The 16754-nt window shown below is 46.7% G+C and overlaps 2 protein-coding genes across 7 annotated transcripts in view; one reads left to right on the top strand and one right to left on the bottom strand.

The window, feature by feature from the left end:
• Positions 1–6504, bottom strand: part of FAXDC2 (fatty acid hydroxylase domain containing 2) — a 32479-nt gene extending 25975 nt beyond the window's left edge. Inside the window, exon 1 of the mRNA XM_017875702.1 lies at positions 6086–6504. The gene's annotated coding sequence lies outside the window, so the exon portion shown is untranslated. The remainder of the gene's footprint in view (positions 1–6085) is intronic.
• Positions 6505–12877: 6373 nt separating this feature from the next.
• Positions 12878–16754, top strand: part of CNOT8 (CCR4-NOT transcription complex subunit 8) — a 16330-nt gene continuing 12453 nt past the window's right edge. Inside the window, exons 1-2 of one of the 6 annotated variants that reach the window (XM_017875699.1) lie at positions 12878–13739; positions 14478–14594. The gene's annotated coding sequence lies outside the window, so the exon portion shown is untranslated. The other 5 variants (XM_017875697.1, XM_017875695.1, XM_017875696.1 and 2 more) reach the window with 5 other exon arrangements.

The raw sequence follows: 16754 nt of genomic DNA, 5'->3' as shown, positions 1-16754 counted from the left end.
AAAAAAAAAAAAAAAAGAAACAAGTACACATAGAGACTGAGTCAGATAAAGACCAAAAAGAAATAAGTGCACAGAAGTTTTTCCTCTTTGGAAGAAGTGGTATGCTTTCTTATGGTGTGCAAAGAAAATTGGATAATCCATTTTACCCCTCTTTTAAAGCACCTGTTTATTTTCTCTACAAATCACACCTTCCCCACCAAAATGATATAGGTTATTGTCTGATGGTTTCTTATCAGTTTTTATTTATTTGAAGCTGTTCTATATATCCTTTTATTGGAAACTACCTCAAACCCTTTTGACATACAGGCTGGGTATAAAGTATAAAGAAACAGAATCAGATATTGCAATTAAAAACAAAAACCAAGAGGAACTAGATGACTGTCAGTACAATAAGATCTTGGCTCTGGAAGAAGGCAGCTCTGGTTCACTCTACAGGGCAGAGTGCTGATCACGACCACTGTGTCCATGTTATGGACACTGGGTATTGCTGAGATGGAGTGATTAGGGGCTGATAAGTATGTTTAACATTGGACTCCTATGCTCCACGTACGCCTTCTGGCCAAAGGGAAAATGATTGCTTACTTTCTGGTGGTGGGAATGCTTCTTGGCTGTAAGAGCAGCAGCATTTATCTGTTGACATCTCATTTCATTAGAACCAACGAAGCATTTCCTGACATGTCATTTATTCTTTAGTTATGCCAATATGGCCATATGCCATCTCCAGAGATAACTTATCTAGGTACTGAGTCCTCCAACTGTATTGTTCTGCTGAATATTTTATGCCAAAGTAGCTTGCTTTCTGTGCCTCTCTGCCTGCCTGAGGATATGTTTTCAGTTTTACATGAACATGGTCAGTCAGAAAGGTTCTAGGGGAAACCTCAAACATGGTAGGCAGATGGGTCTTCACCCAAAGAAGCTCCTTAACACTGTTTGCTAATGATAGTGTTCAAGTTAGAAATGTTGGCAATAAAACTAGCAACAACATTTACTAATACACTGAAGTACCATAGTCATTACTTTCTCTGACTTGACTAATTCTTTTCTTCTACCTTTTGAAGTGTGCTGTCTTAAGAACTAGAAGTTGGACTGGGCATGGTGGCTCACGCCTGTCATCCCAGCACTTTGAGAGGCTGAAGCAGGAGGATTGCTTGAGTCAGTCTAGGAAACATAGGGAGCTCTGTATCCACAAAATATTAATATTAAAAAAAATTAGCCAGATGTGGTGGCTTATGCTCCAACCTGGGCCACAGAGCAAGACTCTAAAAAAATAAAATAAAATAAAATAAAAACTGGAAGTCGTATTACAGCTCATCTATTCAAATGCCTCCATTACCTATCTGAAGAAGTGGAGGTGCAGAGATATTCAGTATTTGGCTTCCAACTGAACACCTATTTTTTTTTTTTTTTTTTTAAGATGTAATCTTACTCTGTCGGCAGGCTGGAGTGCAGTGGCGTGATCTTGGCTCACTGCATCCTCCGCCTCCCGGGTTCAAGCAATTCTCCTGCTTCAGCCTCCTGAGTAGCCGGGATTACAGGCACGCATCACCATGTCCAGCTAATTTTTGTTTTTTTTTTTTTTTTTTTAGTAGAGACGTGGTTTCTCCGTGTTGGCCAGGATGGTCTCAATCTTTTGACCTCACGATCTGCCTGCCTCGGCTTCCCAAAGTGTTGGGATTACAGGCGTGAGCCACTGCGCCTGGCCTGGACACATATTTAGTGGCAGAACTTGAATTCCGTGCTCATTATACCAACTGAGACTACAAAAGTATAGAATACATTGATGTTGATGAACACGGGGTAAGTGTCAGGGATTGAAAGGGACACAAAGGAATGAGATTGGCTTGTATTAGCCATGAATAGTGAACTAGATTGTGTGTGTGTGCACGCATGTGTGTGTGTGTGTTTTAATACCAAAGGACAGGTTTTCTCTAAAATACTAATTATTCTTTCAAGAAATATTTATCAGATGCCAGAGACAATGCTAGGCACAGGGGATAGAAAGATGAATAAGACATGTTTTTTGCCCTATTTTATAAAATCGTATAACTTTGATTTTCCAGAGAAAGGAGGATAATGGCATACTTATTTTAGAATGGAATACATTCAGAGGACAGAAAGAAATGAAGTGCACTAAAAGTAAAGATTTTTTTTGTTTTTTTGAGACGGGGAGTCTCGCCGTCTGTCGCCCCGGCTGGGGGGGGAGCTGCAGTGCGCCGCGATCCTCCGCTCACTTGCCAAACTCCGGCCTGCGGTTTCACGCCATTCTCCTGCCTCAGTCCTTCTCGAGTAGCTGGGTGACTACAGGCGCCCGCCCACCCTGTTGTGTGCCCCGGCTTGGCCTTTTTTGCTATTTTTTAGTAGCAGACGGGCCTTTCACCGTGCTGTAGCCAGGATGGTTCTCGATCTCTACTGACCTCGTGCATCCGCCCTGTCTCGGCCTGGGCCCCAAAGCTGCTGGGATTACAAGCTGCTTGAGCCACCGCGCGCCCGGCCAAAAGGCGACAGAGCCAGACTCCGTCTCGAAAAAAAAAAAAAAAAAAATTTATTTCATGTTGGGATTATAGGCATGAGCCACCATGCCTGGCCAAAGATTCTAATATTTTACAACAATGAATCATTCCCTTAATGTGAATTTGATATCTATTGTGAGTGTATCCAATTTTTATTTATTTATTTATTTTGAGACAGGGTTTCACTCGGTTACCCAGGCTGGAGTGCAGTGACCCAGTCATGACTCACTGCAGCCTCGACTTCCTGGGGTCAGGTGATCCTCCTGCCTCAGCCTCCCTAGTAGCAAATTAGATGCTTTTTAGTGTGGTTCTGGTTTTTTGTTTGTTTGTTTGTTTTTTAGTGTGAACCAAGGATTTTATTTATTTTTTAGAGATAACATCTTGCTCTGTTGCCCAGACTGAAGTGCAATGGCTCAATCATAGCTCACTGCAGCCTCAATCTGCTATGCTCCAGTGATCCTCCCACCTCAGTCCCCTGAGTAATTGGGACTACAGGTCTGTGCCACCATGTCGGCGGTGAATTTTTTAAAAACATTTGTAAAGATGGGATCTCCCTATGTTGCCCAAGCTGGTCTTGGACTCCTGGGCTCAAGCGATCTTGGTCTCCCAAAGTTCTGGGATTCCAGGCGTGAGCCACTCTGTCCTGCCTATGTGGTTTTGTTGAAAGCAGATGATTCTCAGTATGCAGGCTTTTTATTAAGGAATCCCCAATCTAGATACATGACACAGTGAAGCTATAGCTAATGTTTACAACCTCAAGAATCTAAGTAAAGGACATAGGAATAAGGTGAGGCTGGAAGGAATACAGATGGTTTAATCTTGAGTTTTATTTATCTACAGCCCAACTCTTTCAGATTTTCTTTCTTTTTCTTTTCTTTTCTTTCCTTTCTTTTTTCTTTTTTTTTTTTTTTTTTTGAGATGGAGTCTCACTCATGTTGCCCAGGCTGGAGTGCAATGGCATGACTTTGGCTCACTGCAGCCTCCGCCTCCCGGGTTCAAGCAATTCTGCCTCAGCCTCCCAAGTAGCTGGGATTATAGGCACCCACCCCCACAACACCTGGCTAATTTTTTGTATTTTTAGTAGAGACGGGGTTTCACCATGTTGGCCAGGCTGGTCTAGAACTTCTGACCTCAGGTGATATGCCCACCTTGACCTCCCAAAGTGCTGGGATTACAGGCATAAGCTACCGCGCCCGACCCAGATTTTCTTTCATATTCTTGTTTCCTGGATATTCTTCATGATTGATGAATGTTCCTATTTTATAAATATAAATGCATCACCTTTATGTGAATGTGTATTATTTTGTAAATAACTTGTAAAATTATTGAGACAATTTACTCTTAAAGGGGGAAAAAAAAGACCTCATGTTCATCTGGCTTACCCCTTCCATTTTATAAGCTAAGGAGGAAGCCCTAGATAGTAGAAGTGACTTGCTCCAAACTCCACATGGTTTCTGGCAAAATCTAGGCTTCTTAACACTTTGCCTAGTGCTGTATGTATTTTGGGAATAGCATAAATTCTATTTCATAAGAAATGACACAGGGAGAGGGCAACTGACCCAAAGATTAGAACTCCCCTTACTTCAGCCTCTGCTCTCGGACTGTATGCTAGGAAAAAGCTGAGCAGTCAGCCTCCAGGGCTGAGAGTGACCTGTAATGTAATTACACAGCTTAAAGCCTCTGGTGAAGAGGGTTTTGAGAAGCTGCTATGACTCAACATCTGTACTAATCTGAGGCTTATATAGAAGATAGAGTGGCCGATATTCATTTAAGAAGATGAAATGCGGCTGGGAGCGGTGGCTCACATATGTAATCCCAGCATTTTGGAAGGCCGAGGTGGGCGGATCACCTGAGGTCAGGAGTTTGAGACCAGCCTGGCCAACATGGTGAAACTCTGTCTCTACTAAAATACAAAAATGAGCTGGGTGTGGTGGTGCTCACCTGTAATCCCAGCTACTCTGGAGGTTGAGACAGGAGAATCACTTGAACCTGGGAGGCGGAGGTTGCAGTGAGCCAAGATCATACCACTGCACTCCAGCCTGGGCGCCAGAGCGAGAGTCTGTTTCCAAAAAAGAAAAAACAAACAAACAAAAAAAAACAAAGATTAAATGCAGCTGGGCACGTTGGCTCATGCCTGTAATCTCAGCACTTTGGGAGGCCGAGGTGGGTGGATCACCTGAGGTCAGGAGTTGGAGACCAGCCTAGCCAGCATGGTGAAACCCCATCTCTACTAAAAATACAAAAATTAGCCGGGTGTGGTGGCGGGCACCTGTAATCCCAGCTACTTGGGGGGCTGAGGCAGGAGAATCGTTTGAACCCAGGAGGTAGAGGTTGCAGTGAGCCAAAATCGCGCCACTGCACTCCAGCCTGGGTGACAGAGTGAGACTCCATCTCAAAAGCAAAAAACAAAACAAAACAGAAGATGAAATGCATGAAAGGAAAGGTTAGAAATTATTTCCGTGTGCCAGTTTTAGTATACTCTCTTCACTCCTTTTGCTGCATGATACTCGCACCCTTTGAGCTTACTGTTCTGCTTGATTGCATGTCCATGAGGCCGAGAACCTGCCTGTCTTGTTTACCATGAGATCCACAGAATCAAGCCCAAGCCTGGCATGTAGCAGATACTCGAGAAGGATTTGCCGAATAAGAGATACACGAATCAAAAGCACTGCTTTTGCCCTCAAAAGTGTCCAACTTTTGCTATTGAACATTTCAGCGCCATTCCTTTGTGCTAATTACTTTCCTAAGTAAAGTTAGAAGCTGATGCTCAGTGCATTTGTGTTTTAGCAAATTGAATTGAATCTGTATATCCCACTCAAAGAAATTTAATTGGAATTGCACATTAAACTGAAGCAACCCACAAATCAGCATCTTATCTTGCTTGCCTTAAGCCCCAAAGGGCCTATGAGGAGCACCCGGAAAGCCACTGTTCTATTGTTCATCTCCATCTACACACCTTACTGTATGCCCTTTACCCAATAACCTTCGTGGAGTGTTTCCATAGGTACTATCAAGCCACTAACGATGTAACAACTGGAGTCACTGTCGGTAAATCCAAGTATGTTGCATCAAAAGAGTTTCGACCTACTTGTCTAGCTCATAACCCACACATCTATCCAGAGACTTTAAAACTGTTATATTTTGCCCCCTACCTTCCACGTGATGGCAGATTAGAGGTGAGAAGCAATTAGGCAGCAGTTGCTTCCCAACAGTCTCTTCCAGTTTGTTCTGTCTCTCATTTGAGTTCTGACTTAGGAGTTGCTCCTTTACATGGTTTTAAAGTCAAACAATTACTTGTCCATTACAATCACCTGTCAATTGCTAGCAAAATTAGACTACTGAGGAGGTAGATGGTATAAACACAGGCAGAGGATGCAGACATTAGTAAGAGACGAGGCGACTGCACTACAAAAATGTCCTAGGACACTGTCTGGAGGCAAATCTAACCCTGACATAAGTAGAGAGGACAGGGTGGTGGTGGAGGTGGGAAGAGTGTGTTTTGCCCTTACTTTAAGTGAACTTGGACATGTCCTGACCTTTGCAAACACCACCCCTCCCCCGTAGTTCCCACTTACCTCTGCAGTGGGCTGTGTCCAGGCTCCTCTGTGGTCCTTGCACAGGTCAAATCTAAGTTCTCTTCCCTTTCAGCCCCCGCTTTGGTGGCTGCTGCTGCTGCTGTGCTGCCGGCTAACCTTGTTTTTGCTCGGGTGGGAGGTTGGCCATGGTGATCTCATTACAGAGCTGCGTACTGGCTTGGGCCAGGCACGTGATGAAAAAAGTTTGGCTCCATGTGGGCTGGAAACAAAACACCCTTCTTTCCAGAGGGCATGTCCTTAAAGCGGAAAGGAAATCTAAGCTTAAGCAAGAACTTGAAAAAAAGTGCATTTCGCCAAACTCTGGGCTTCCCTCCCCCTGCCCCCTTTTTTTCTTTAAAATTTTTTTCTCCATCGTCTGCAACTTAAGAAAATGTTGCTGTCCCATAGGAGGAGGCAGATTCAAGAAAAGATGTGGGTGTCAGATAATGGCAGGTAGTACAAGTTGATAAAAAGGTGACAGAGACCAGAGGATCTCATTTTCTTTTTTTTCATTGCTTCTCTTCCTGTGGAAGGCAGACAAGGGAGGAGAGATACATCAGCTATTTCTAGTGAGTCTAGATGCAGGAAAGGCACGCCTATGAAGGGTGAATTTGCACTGTGATTGAAATAGGGGAACTTAAGATACAGGACCCACGACATGAAGTGAGGAGCACTTTGGAAAAAGCTGCTTTTAAATTTCTGAAAACTATTTTTAAATAAATGTGCAAATGATATAAAATACAATAGGGTCAAAAGAATGTACCATGAAAAGTCTTTTTTTATTTCTCCTCATTCCGCATTTTTTCCTCCCAAGAGGCAACCCCTGTGACCAGATTTTTGTATATCCTTCCAGAGCTTACATATGTAAATAAAAACATGTGTAGGTCTTGTGCTTCTCCTTTAGCAACAGCTCCATAGTATGTTTGTTGTGCACTTTGCTTTTTCCACTTAACAATCAAACATGGAGATTGGCTGGGCATGGTGGTGCTCACCTGTAGTCCCAGCTATTTGGGAGACTGAGGTCGGAGGATCGCTTGAGCCCAGGTATTTGAGACCAGCCTGGGCAACATAGGAAGACTCCTTTCTAAATAAACAAAACTCAGAAACTTGGCTGGGCACGGCAGCTCATGCATATAATCTCAGCACTTTGGAAGACCAAGACGGGAGGATCACTTGAGGCCAGGAGTTTGAGACCAGCCTGGGCAACATAGCAAAACCCCATTTCTACTACGTACACAAAAAATTAGCTTACTGGCGCATGTCTGTTATCCCAGCTACTCAGGAGGCTGAGGTGGGTGAATGGCTTGAGCCCATGAGTTGGAGTCTGCAGTGAGCTATGATTGTGCCACCGCACTCCAACCTGAGTGACAGAGTGGGACCCTGCCTGTCTCTAAAAAACAAAACAAAAAAAATGCTGGGTGCAGTGGCTCATGCCTGTAATCTCAGCAATCTTTGGAAGGCTGAGGCAAGAGGATTTCTTTTTTTTAATTTTTTGAGACAGAGTCTCGCTCTGTCACCCAGGCTGGAGTGCAATGGCATGATCATGGCTAACTGCAACCTCCACCTCCCGGGTTCAAGTGATTCTTCTGCCTCAGCCTCCTGAGTAGTGCCTCTACGCCCAGCTAATTTTTGTATTTTTTTTTTAGTTGAGACGGGGTTTCACCATATTGGCCAGGCTGGTCTTAAACTCCTGACCTCGTGATCTGCCCGCCTCGGTCTCCCAAAGTGCTGGGACTATAGGCATAAGCCACTGTGCCTGACCTGGCAGGAGGATTTCTTAAGCCCAGGAGTTAGGGACCAGCCTGGGCAACATAATGAGGCCTTGTCTCTAAAATAAATAAAATAAAACTGCCATCAACAAAACATGGAGACTGCTCCATATAGTACCCTTAAGAACTGCCATGTTCTGTTTAATGGCTGCCTCCTGTCCCATTGTATAGATGTGTCATACTTTATTTGCCCAATAAAGGTCCATGTCTTCCTCATTTTCCTTGCCTGATTCGTTGCACAAAGCAAGGGCTCAGTAAACATTTAATGCTTGCTCACAAATTAATTACATTTTGTACAACTCATTCATGTTTTTCCTCATCTCTCCTTTCAGAGATGCTAATTTTTTTTCAATATTCCAGATATTATAGAATGTCTATATTTTCCAGCTGACCAAGTCTGTCTTGTGCACTGAACAAACCTGTGCTACTAGACTTCCAAGACTCACTTTAGTTTGGCTCCTCTCAGATGATATTCTTTCCTATTCCCTCCTACTTTCTATTTTGTTTTTTTTTTTTTTTTTTGAGACGGAGTCTGCTCTGCCGCCCAGCTGAGTGCAGTGGCCGCTCTCAGCTCACTGCAAGCTCCGCCTCCCGGGTTGACGCCATTCTCTGTCTCAGCCTCCCGGTAAGCTGGGACTACAGGCGCCCCCGCCTGTCGCCCGGCTAGTTTTTTTGTTTGTGGTTTTTAGTAGAGACGGGGTTTCACCGGGTTGGCCAGGATGGTCTTGATCTCCTGACCTCGTGATCCGCCCGTCTCGGCCTCCCAAAGTGCTGGGATTACAGGCTTGAGCCACCGCGCCCGGCCCTACTTTCTATTTTTTAAATTTTTTTATTTTTTTTGAGATGGAGTCTCATTCTGTCACCCAGGCTAGAGTGTAGTAGCACGATCTCGGTTCACTGCAACCTCCGCCTCCTGGGTTTAAGCGATTCTCCTGCCTTAGCCTCCAGAGTGGCTGGGACTACAGGCACCTGCTACCATGCCTGGCTAATTTTGTGTATGTGTGTGTGTTTTTAGAAGACACGTGGTTTCACCATGTTGGCCAGGCTGGTCTCGAACTCTGACCTCAGGTGATCTGCCCGCCTTGACCTCCCAAAGTGCTGGGATTACAGGTGTGAGCCACTGCACCTGGCCTAAGTTTAAAAATTTCTTGGCTGGGCTTGGTGGCTCACGCCTGTAATCCCAGCACTTTGAGAGGCTGAGGAGGGCAGACCACGAGGTCAGGAGATTGAGACCATCCTGGCTAGCACGGTGAAACCCCATCTCTACCAAAAATACAAAAATTAGCCAGGTGTGATGACGGGCGCCTGTAGTCTCAGCTACTTGGGAGGCTGAGGCAGGAGAATCGCTTGAACCCAGGAGGCAGAGGTTGCAGTGAGCCGAGATTGCGCCACTGCACTCCAGCCTGGGTGACCAACAGAGCGAGACTCTGTCTCAAAAAAAAAAGAAAATTTCTTTAGACACAGGGTTTCACTCTGTCACCCAGGCTGGAGTGCAATGGCTCAACTATGGCTCACTGCAGTCTCAACTTTCTGGCCTCAGATCCTCCCGCCTCAGCCTCCCAAGCAGTTGGACTACAGGAACACACCACCATGCCCCACTAATTAAAAAAAATTTTTTTTGTAGAGACAGAGTCTGGCTATGTTGCCCAGGCTGGGGCTTGAACTTCTGACTCAAGCAATCCTCCCGCCTCAGTCTCCCAAATTGCTGGATTACAGGTTATGATTCACTGTGCCTAGCTTCCTTCCTACTTTCTAATGCCAAGCGTCACTGTCATGTGCAAACATTTATTTTTCACTTACTATGATGTGCAGAAACTTTTTTTCCTATTTCCTATTGTCTCTATGTCTATATTTTTGCTTACGCTAATCCTCTCACCCAGAATTTCCTTCCTGTTCCTGTCAAGTATTGTGTCTCCAGTTCTTTTCTCTCTCTCTCTCTTTTTTAAGAGATGGGGTGTTGCTATGTTGTCCAGTCTTGTCCCAAAATCCTGGCCTCAAGTGATCCTCCTGCCTCAGCCTTCCAAAGTGCTTTAGCCTCCCAAAGTGCTAAGATTACAGGTGTGAGCCATTGTGCCCAGCCTAATTCTTTTCTTCTTGAACCTTTTTAGCTTAAGTGGTCAACACTCCCTGGAGTAGTAGGTACTTTTTTTCCTGCAGTAAGTTTCATATAGGGTCTTTATGTATTTCCATGGCAGTAATAACTCTGGCACTAATAACACTGGTCTTCAGTAAATAGTTGATTGCTGAGCAAGCCTTAGAGAGAAGAGCATCTCTCTAGTGAGAAAGTCTGCAGTCTTCCTGGGTGTTCTCTCCATCCTATCTTTTTTTTTTTTTTTTTTTTTTTTGAAATGGAGTCTGGCTCTGTTGCCCAGGCTGGAGTGCAATAGTGTGATCTTGACCCACTGCAAACTCCACCTCCCGGTTTCAAGCGACTGTCTTGCCTCAGCCTCCTGAGTAGCTGGAATTACAGGCACCTGCCATCATGCCTGGCTAATTTTTGTATTTTTGTAGAGACTGGGTTTCACCATGTTGGCGGGGGTGGTTTATGAACTCCTGTCCTCAGGAGATCCACCCTCCTTGGCCTCCCAAAGTGCTGGGATTACAGGCATGAGCCACCGCCCCCGGCCTCTCCATCCTATCTTCAAGGAATTGCTCAGTCCTCCTGGTTGATCTCCTTGAAACGAAGTGTTCCTGAGGAGAGACCTTGAGAGCCTGGGAGAATGCAGATCTGAGTTGGGAATAATGGGAAAGCTTGATTGGTCTTCCTGTTATCAGACATCTTTTTTTTTTTTTTTTTTTTTTTTTTTTTTTTTTTTTTTAGACAGAGTCTGGCACTGCCGCCCAGACTGGAGTGCAGTGGCATGATCTCAGCTCACTGCAAGCTCCGCCTCCTGGGTTCACACCATTCTCCTGCCTCAGCCTCCGGAGTAGCTGGGACTACAGGCGCCTGCCACCATGCCTGGCTAATTTTGTGCATTTTTAGTAGAGACGCGGTTTCACCGTGTTAGCCAGGATGGTCTCAATCTCCTGACCTCATGATCCGCCCGCCTCGCAGACGTGAGCCAGCGCGCCTGGCCAACTGCGTGGTTCTTAAGGGGTCCCATTCATTTTATAACTAGTGTTTCTCAATTTTCTTTTTTTCTTTTTGAGACGGAATCTCGCTCTCTGTCGCCAGGCTGGAGTGCAGGGGCGCAATCTCGGCTCACTGCAACCTCCACCTCCCAGGTTCAAGCGATTCTCTTGCCTCAGCCTCCCAAGTAGCTGGGATTATAGGCGTGCGCCACCACACCCAGCTAATTTTTTTGTATTTTTAGTAGAGAAGGGGTTTCACCATGGTCTCTATCTTCTGACCTCGTGATCCACCCACCTTGGCCTCCCAAAGTGCTGGGATTACAGGCGTGAGCCTCCGCACTGGGCAGGAGAGTATAAATTTAAGAAAATTGAGAAGACCTGGCGCGGTGGCGCATGCCTGTAATCCCAGCTACTTGGAGGCTGAGGCAGGAGAATCGCTTGAACTCGGGAGGCAGAGGTTATGGTGAGCCGAGATCGGGCCATTGCACTCCAGCCTGGGAAACAAGAGTGAAACTCATCTCAAAAAACAAACAAACAAAAAAACCCAAAAAACCAAAAAACAAAAACGTATACTCTCCCAAATGAGATTTGTTGGAACCTGACTTTCTATAGTTTGCAGCTCAAAAACAGTAGGGGCCAGGAGCAGTGGCATGCACCTGTAATCCCAGGTACTCAGGAGGCTGAGTGGGGAGGATTACTTGAGCCTGGTGCCCAGGGATTCAAGACCAGCCTGGATAACGTGGCAAGACCTTCATCTCAAAAAGCAATAGAGTTTTCTTCTCAAATATGAAATGATATCACTGAATATATTCTTTTCCAACTACCGTCTCATTCGTTTGGGGCCTCCTTCCGACTGGGAAGCAGTGACTTCTGGAAAATTATTCTAAGTTTGCGATATCCATGAGTACAGCATCATATCCAATGTTCAAAACGTAACACTCTAGGCCGGGCACGGTGGCTCACGCCTGTAATCCCAGCACTGTGGGAGGCTAAGGCGGGTGGATCACTAGGCCAGGAGATCGAGACCATCCTGGCCAACATGGTGAAACCCCTTTTCTACTAAAAAAAAAAAAAAAAAAAAAAAAAAATTAGCCAGGCGCGGTGGCGGGCGCCTGTGGTCCTAGCTACTCTGGAGGCTGAGGCAGAATGGCGTGAACCCGGGAGGCGGAGCTTGCAGTGAGCAGAGATTGCACCACTGCACTCCAGTCTGGGTGACAGAGCGAGACTCTTGTCTAAAAAATAAAATAACATTCCAGCTCCTCCTAAAATACAATCCATCTATGCTTGCTTTATATTTGTTTTCAATAATTTGAGAAAAGAGCACCCAGTTCTGGGTGAGGGGTGGTGGTGGGCTGGACAGGGTGTTTCCTGTTTGTTTTAACACACACCAGGCACAGTGCCACAGGAAAAAACAAAATTCCAAGAAGGGACTGGGGAGGCCACTTTTCATGTGACTACTGCCTACCTGTCAGCGCTAGCCTCTCCTGACTCTAATTACAAGTGGGCGAAAGCACGTTAGAAACCCACAGAACTAACTGGTGAATGGGAAACTTGCCTGCCTTCTTTATCAGTGTATTCCTCAACCGAATCACTATTATTTTTTTGAGACAGAGTCTTGCTCTGTTGCCCAGGCTGGAGTGCAGTGGCGCGATCTAGGCTCACTGCAACCTCCGCCTCCTAGGTTCAAGCAATTCTCCCTGCCTGAGCCTCCCTAGTAGCTGGGATTACAGGTGCCCTCCACCACGCCCAGCTAATTTTTGTATTAGTTAGTAGAGACAGGGTTTTGTCATGTTGGCCAGGCTAGTGTTGAACTCCTGACCTCAGATGATCCATCCGCCTCCGCCTCCCCAAGTGCTGGGATTACAGGCTCAGGGAGTCACCGCTCCTGGCCCCAAACGACTGTTTTAGAGAGAGCAAACTGAGACATGCCGTTTATTGAACGCTCTTTTATATCTTCCTTGGTGCGGGGTGTTTTTCCAATTATTAACTATTTAATCTTCACAAGCTCATGAGAGCCATTGGTATCCTAATTTTGCAGATAAGGAGCTAAACACTCATTTGGAGGGGAGAAGAGGAGGACTGCAGTTCAGAAAGTGCATTTGATGCTCTTATCCTGGAGGCTGGAGCTAGGAGTTCACCTCCCTGGAGAATAGCTTTTGGGAATCCCGTTTGAAATTGACGCTCAAGGCCAGCTCGGCATCCAGCCTAGGTATTGGAAGGATTCTGGAGAATCCCCTTAGGAAGAAATGTTTAAAAGTGCAAAGTGAATAGTAGAAGCCCACTAGGGGTACATCTGCCGTTCTCTTATCAACAGCCCCTCAAGTAGAAGCATCTGGGACAAGGACTAGAACCGTGCCTGGGGCAGCCCCCACGTCCTCTCGGGAACAGGGGTGGAGCGCTGGCCAGAGTGGCTGAGGGCGGCCCGCCACCGACGCTGTGTGCAGGATGCCGGCGCTTTGTCTTCTCTCCCGCGGAGAACACGAGGTGGAGGCGCGCCCCAACTGGTCACACGCTCTCCAAGGCGGGCGTCGGTCAAGAGACCAGTCTCCAAGCAGGATTAAAAAGGAACCAAAGGGCTGGCAGAGGGGCCTCAGAAGCTCCTGGGCGAGGCCTGAGCTCGTGGGTCTCGACACTAAAATCTGGCGAGCTCCCTGCGCGTCCGCAAAGGTTTTGGAGCTCTTAAGAGCCCGGCGACGCCTGCGCTGGCCAGGCGCCGGGCCCACGGGAGGCGCCGTCCTCTTTGTAACTGGAGCAGACCCTGGCGGGCCAGTTGCTATGGCAATATTCCTCGCTCGGCTGGGTGAGGCCCGGAGGTAGGCGGGCCTTGGCGGATGTCACCCACCCTCGGCTTTCGGGAGCCGCCCCACCCCCAACTAATTGTTTGCCAGAAAGGAACCGTAAGATAGATGCTTTGTAAGTGAGGCATCTAGGGGGGCCATATTAGAACAGAAAACCAGGACAGCCTTTTTCTCCGTCAACCTCGCCACAAATCCCCTCGTGCCAACGATTTTAACGGTCTTTCAAAGCCAGAAGGAGGGGCGTGGTAATTTGGGGTGGGGGTTTGTTCGAAGGGCCACGCCCTTTCCTCGGCCTTTGGATTTTTCCAGGCCGCGCCCACGGCGGGAGGGGTTGTTCTAGACCACGCCCCTTCCTTGTCGCACGGAAAGAGAACCAAAATGGAGGAGTAATAATCATGATTAAATTGAACGAGCGCAACTAATCACGCGAAGAGGGTCGCGGGAGGGCCGCCTTCCGCAAGCGTGCTTCCAGGCCTCCGCTTCCCACCTATTCGGCGGCGCCCTGTTGTTTCTGCGCCTGCGCGCTGCTTCCCGCGAGCTCACGGGCAGAGCGAACACGCACAGAGTCGCAGGGGCGCGCAAAGAGGGAGGAGCGGGCGTGATCAGGCGCGCGCGCGTCTGGAGTGACTCTAGAGAGCAGGCGAGTCGGGCGGATCGGGTGGGTAGAGTGGTGTCGTCCGGTTGTTTGGTGGGAGGTACGTAAGGCCGCTCTGGGCACGTGGGCGCCCATTTCACTGGCTCGTTCGGTTCTAGGAGCAGATCCGGGTTAGAGGGAAGAGAGCTCCGGGTCAGGGGTTGCTGTAGCCGCCGCCGTCCGGGAGTCAGCCCGCCAGCCCGCCAGCCAGCGCTTCGCGGGCCCTGCCGTTCACGGTAAGCGGGCCTGCGCTTACCGGAAAGAGGAGCGTAAGATGGAAGAGTGTGAGAGACCACTGGGGGTCTGTGGGGGAAGGGTGTGTGAGGAGAGAAACCCCAGCAAAGAGTAGTAATAATAATGGCCACCGCCACACGGTAATATATTCGAGTGATATGTGCGGGGAGTTTACAAAGCACCTCATATGCTTCATTTTAACTTCTACTCCAATCGTCCAAGGTGCGTACTATTATCAAACCCATTTTACAAGATAGGAAAATTGAGGCACGAAATAGGTTAAGTAGCTTATGCAGGGACGCACACTACTACGTGGCTTGACCTGGCTTCGAACTTAGTTCTCTTAGTCCTAAGGCCCGTAATTTTAACTTTGCTTTACCAAACAAAAACAGAAGAAGAATGGCGTGTCAGGAGGAGGAGGACTGAGTGTGGTTTGAAGTGGAAAGATGATGATAAACGAGAAGAGAATGATGATGGGAGACAGAGTAGTAGGGAGGAGGACCTGAATTTGGAATCTTGCGGGCCTCCCCCTTCTAAGTCGCCGCCTCCTCCTCAGTTCTTGAGGCCCCACAACTTTTTCTTGGTGTTCTATGGCTTTAGGAATGGAGGAGCCAACTCACAGACCTGGGCCGTTCGGGTGGTTTTAAGACGTTTGAACTGCGGTTCAGTCCAGGACAGTGCCTTGAGACACTGTTTGGAGGTAGGGGAGGGTCAGAGGATCCTCTGAAACGCTGCTGCTATTTATTTCTTCAAACGTGCCACTTCCTTTTCTATCTTATCTATGCACGGCAAAGCCTTTGTTCAGTCCTCTCGAATAGGGAATTGATGTTTATTGTTTCCTTGTACACTTGGGCTTAAACAAACAAAATCAGACTCAACATTTCTTTTCCCGAGCAAGGCCTTGATTGCTTGCAGAGAAAACGTTCCGGTGGCTTTATCATTAGTTGCCCTTCAGAGCTTTCCTGTGTAAATAAGGAGTTATGTTTTGGAGAAGTTTACGCTGTAGATCAACGGGAGCCATCTGAACATACTGCCCTGCAGGTCAGCACAGGGCAGGGACTTCAGTAATTCATAGTGGTGTGTGTGTTTGTGAAAACCTTTCCCACTTGCACAGTTTTCTATGTAGCTCATGTGGGAGTCAAGTTTTTAAGTCAGCCCGTGAGGCAAACATTGTATGTAATAAAATTAATCCTTAAAATTCCTTAGGAAGTTTCACCGCTTGAGATTAGCATCCTGTTTGTGACTACATGCTGGACAGTTTTTTCTTCAGTCTTGAAACTTGTTACTGCTGCTTTGGTTGTAACCCAGATGAGTAATTAGGTGACCTTTAGGGGCTGTGTTGTGGAAATAAGCGTATTTGAAAGCCATAGAGTTGTGATGTGCTGTGAGATGCTTGCACTGAGGAGGCTTAAAAGGAGGAAGACAAACTCCTATCTTAGGCTCATTTTGGAGCATGTGCTTACGAAGTGGAAAGTGGCAGGCTGAATTGCTGGTATGATGATGATGATGATGATTTTTTTGAAACGTGCTCTTGCTCAGTCGCTGAGGCTGGAATGCAGTGGCGTAATCACAGCTCACTGCTGCAGCCTCGACTTCCTGGGGCTCAAGTGATCCTCCCAGCTCAGTCTCCTGAGTAACTGGGACTACAGACGCACACTACCGTGCCTGGCTAAGTTTTTGTACTTTTTGTAGAGACGGGGGGTCTCACTTTGTTGCCCAGGCTGGTCTTGAACTCCTGGGCTCAAGTGATTCTGCAACCTCAGCCTCTCAAAAGTGCTGGGATTACAGGTGTAAGCCACTGCCCTCGTCCTGCTGGTATTTAAGTTGCTATTTTATTTTATTTTTTGGCCAGCATATGTCAGTAATTTGACTTGCTAAATTAAATGTGCATAGTGTGATTCCTCTTTAATTTTTGAGTGGCATTGCATTCAGGGGCTTGCAAGCTATTGTTTACTTCCCCCACAGATCCTAGCTAACTTTGGAGCAAAATGGCTTACATATTTTGCCAACTGTCTGGCTTTTGCAGTCCCCATATATATGCCAGATATGTATAAGAGTGGTTAACTTTTTAAAAACCAGTTCTCTTTTAAATGGAGGTTAAAGGCGTCTTTTGGTTGTGTGGGTTTTTTTGTTGTTGTTGTTGCTTTTTTTTTTTTTTTTTT

The sequence above is a fragment of the Rhinopithecus bieti genome, unplaced genomic scaffold, assembly GCF_001698545.2.
Source record: "Rhinopithecus bieti isolate Rb0 unplaced genomic scaffold, ASM169854v2 scaffold_7673, whole genome shotgun sequence".
Lineage (NCBI taxonomy): Eukaryota > Metazoa > Chordata > Mammalia > Primates > Cercopithecidae > Rhinopithecus > Rhinopithecus bieti.
The sequence above is the reverse complement of the archived record's forward strand: the minus strand, read 5'-3'. Positions and strand labels throughout refer to the sequence as shown.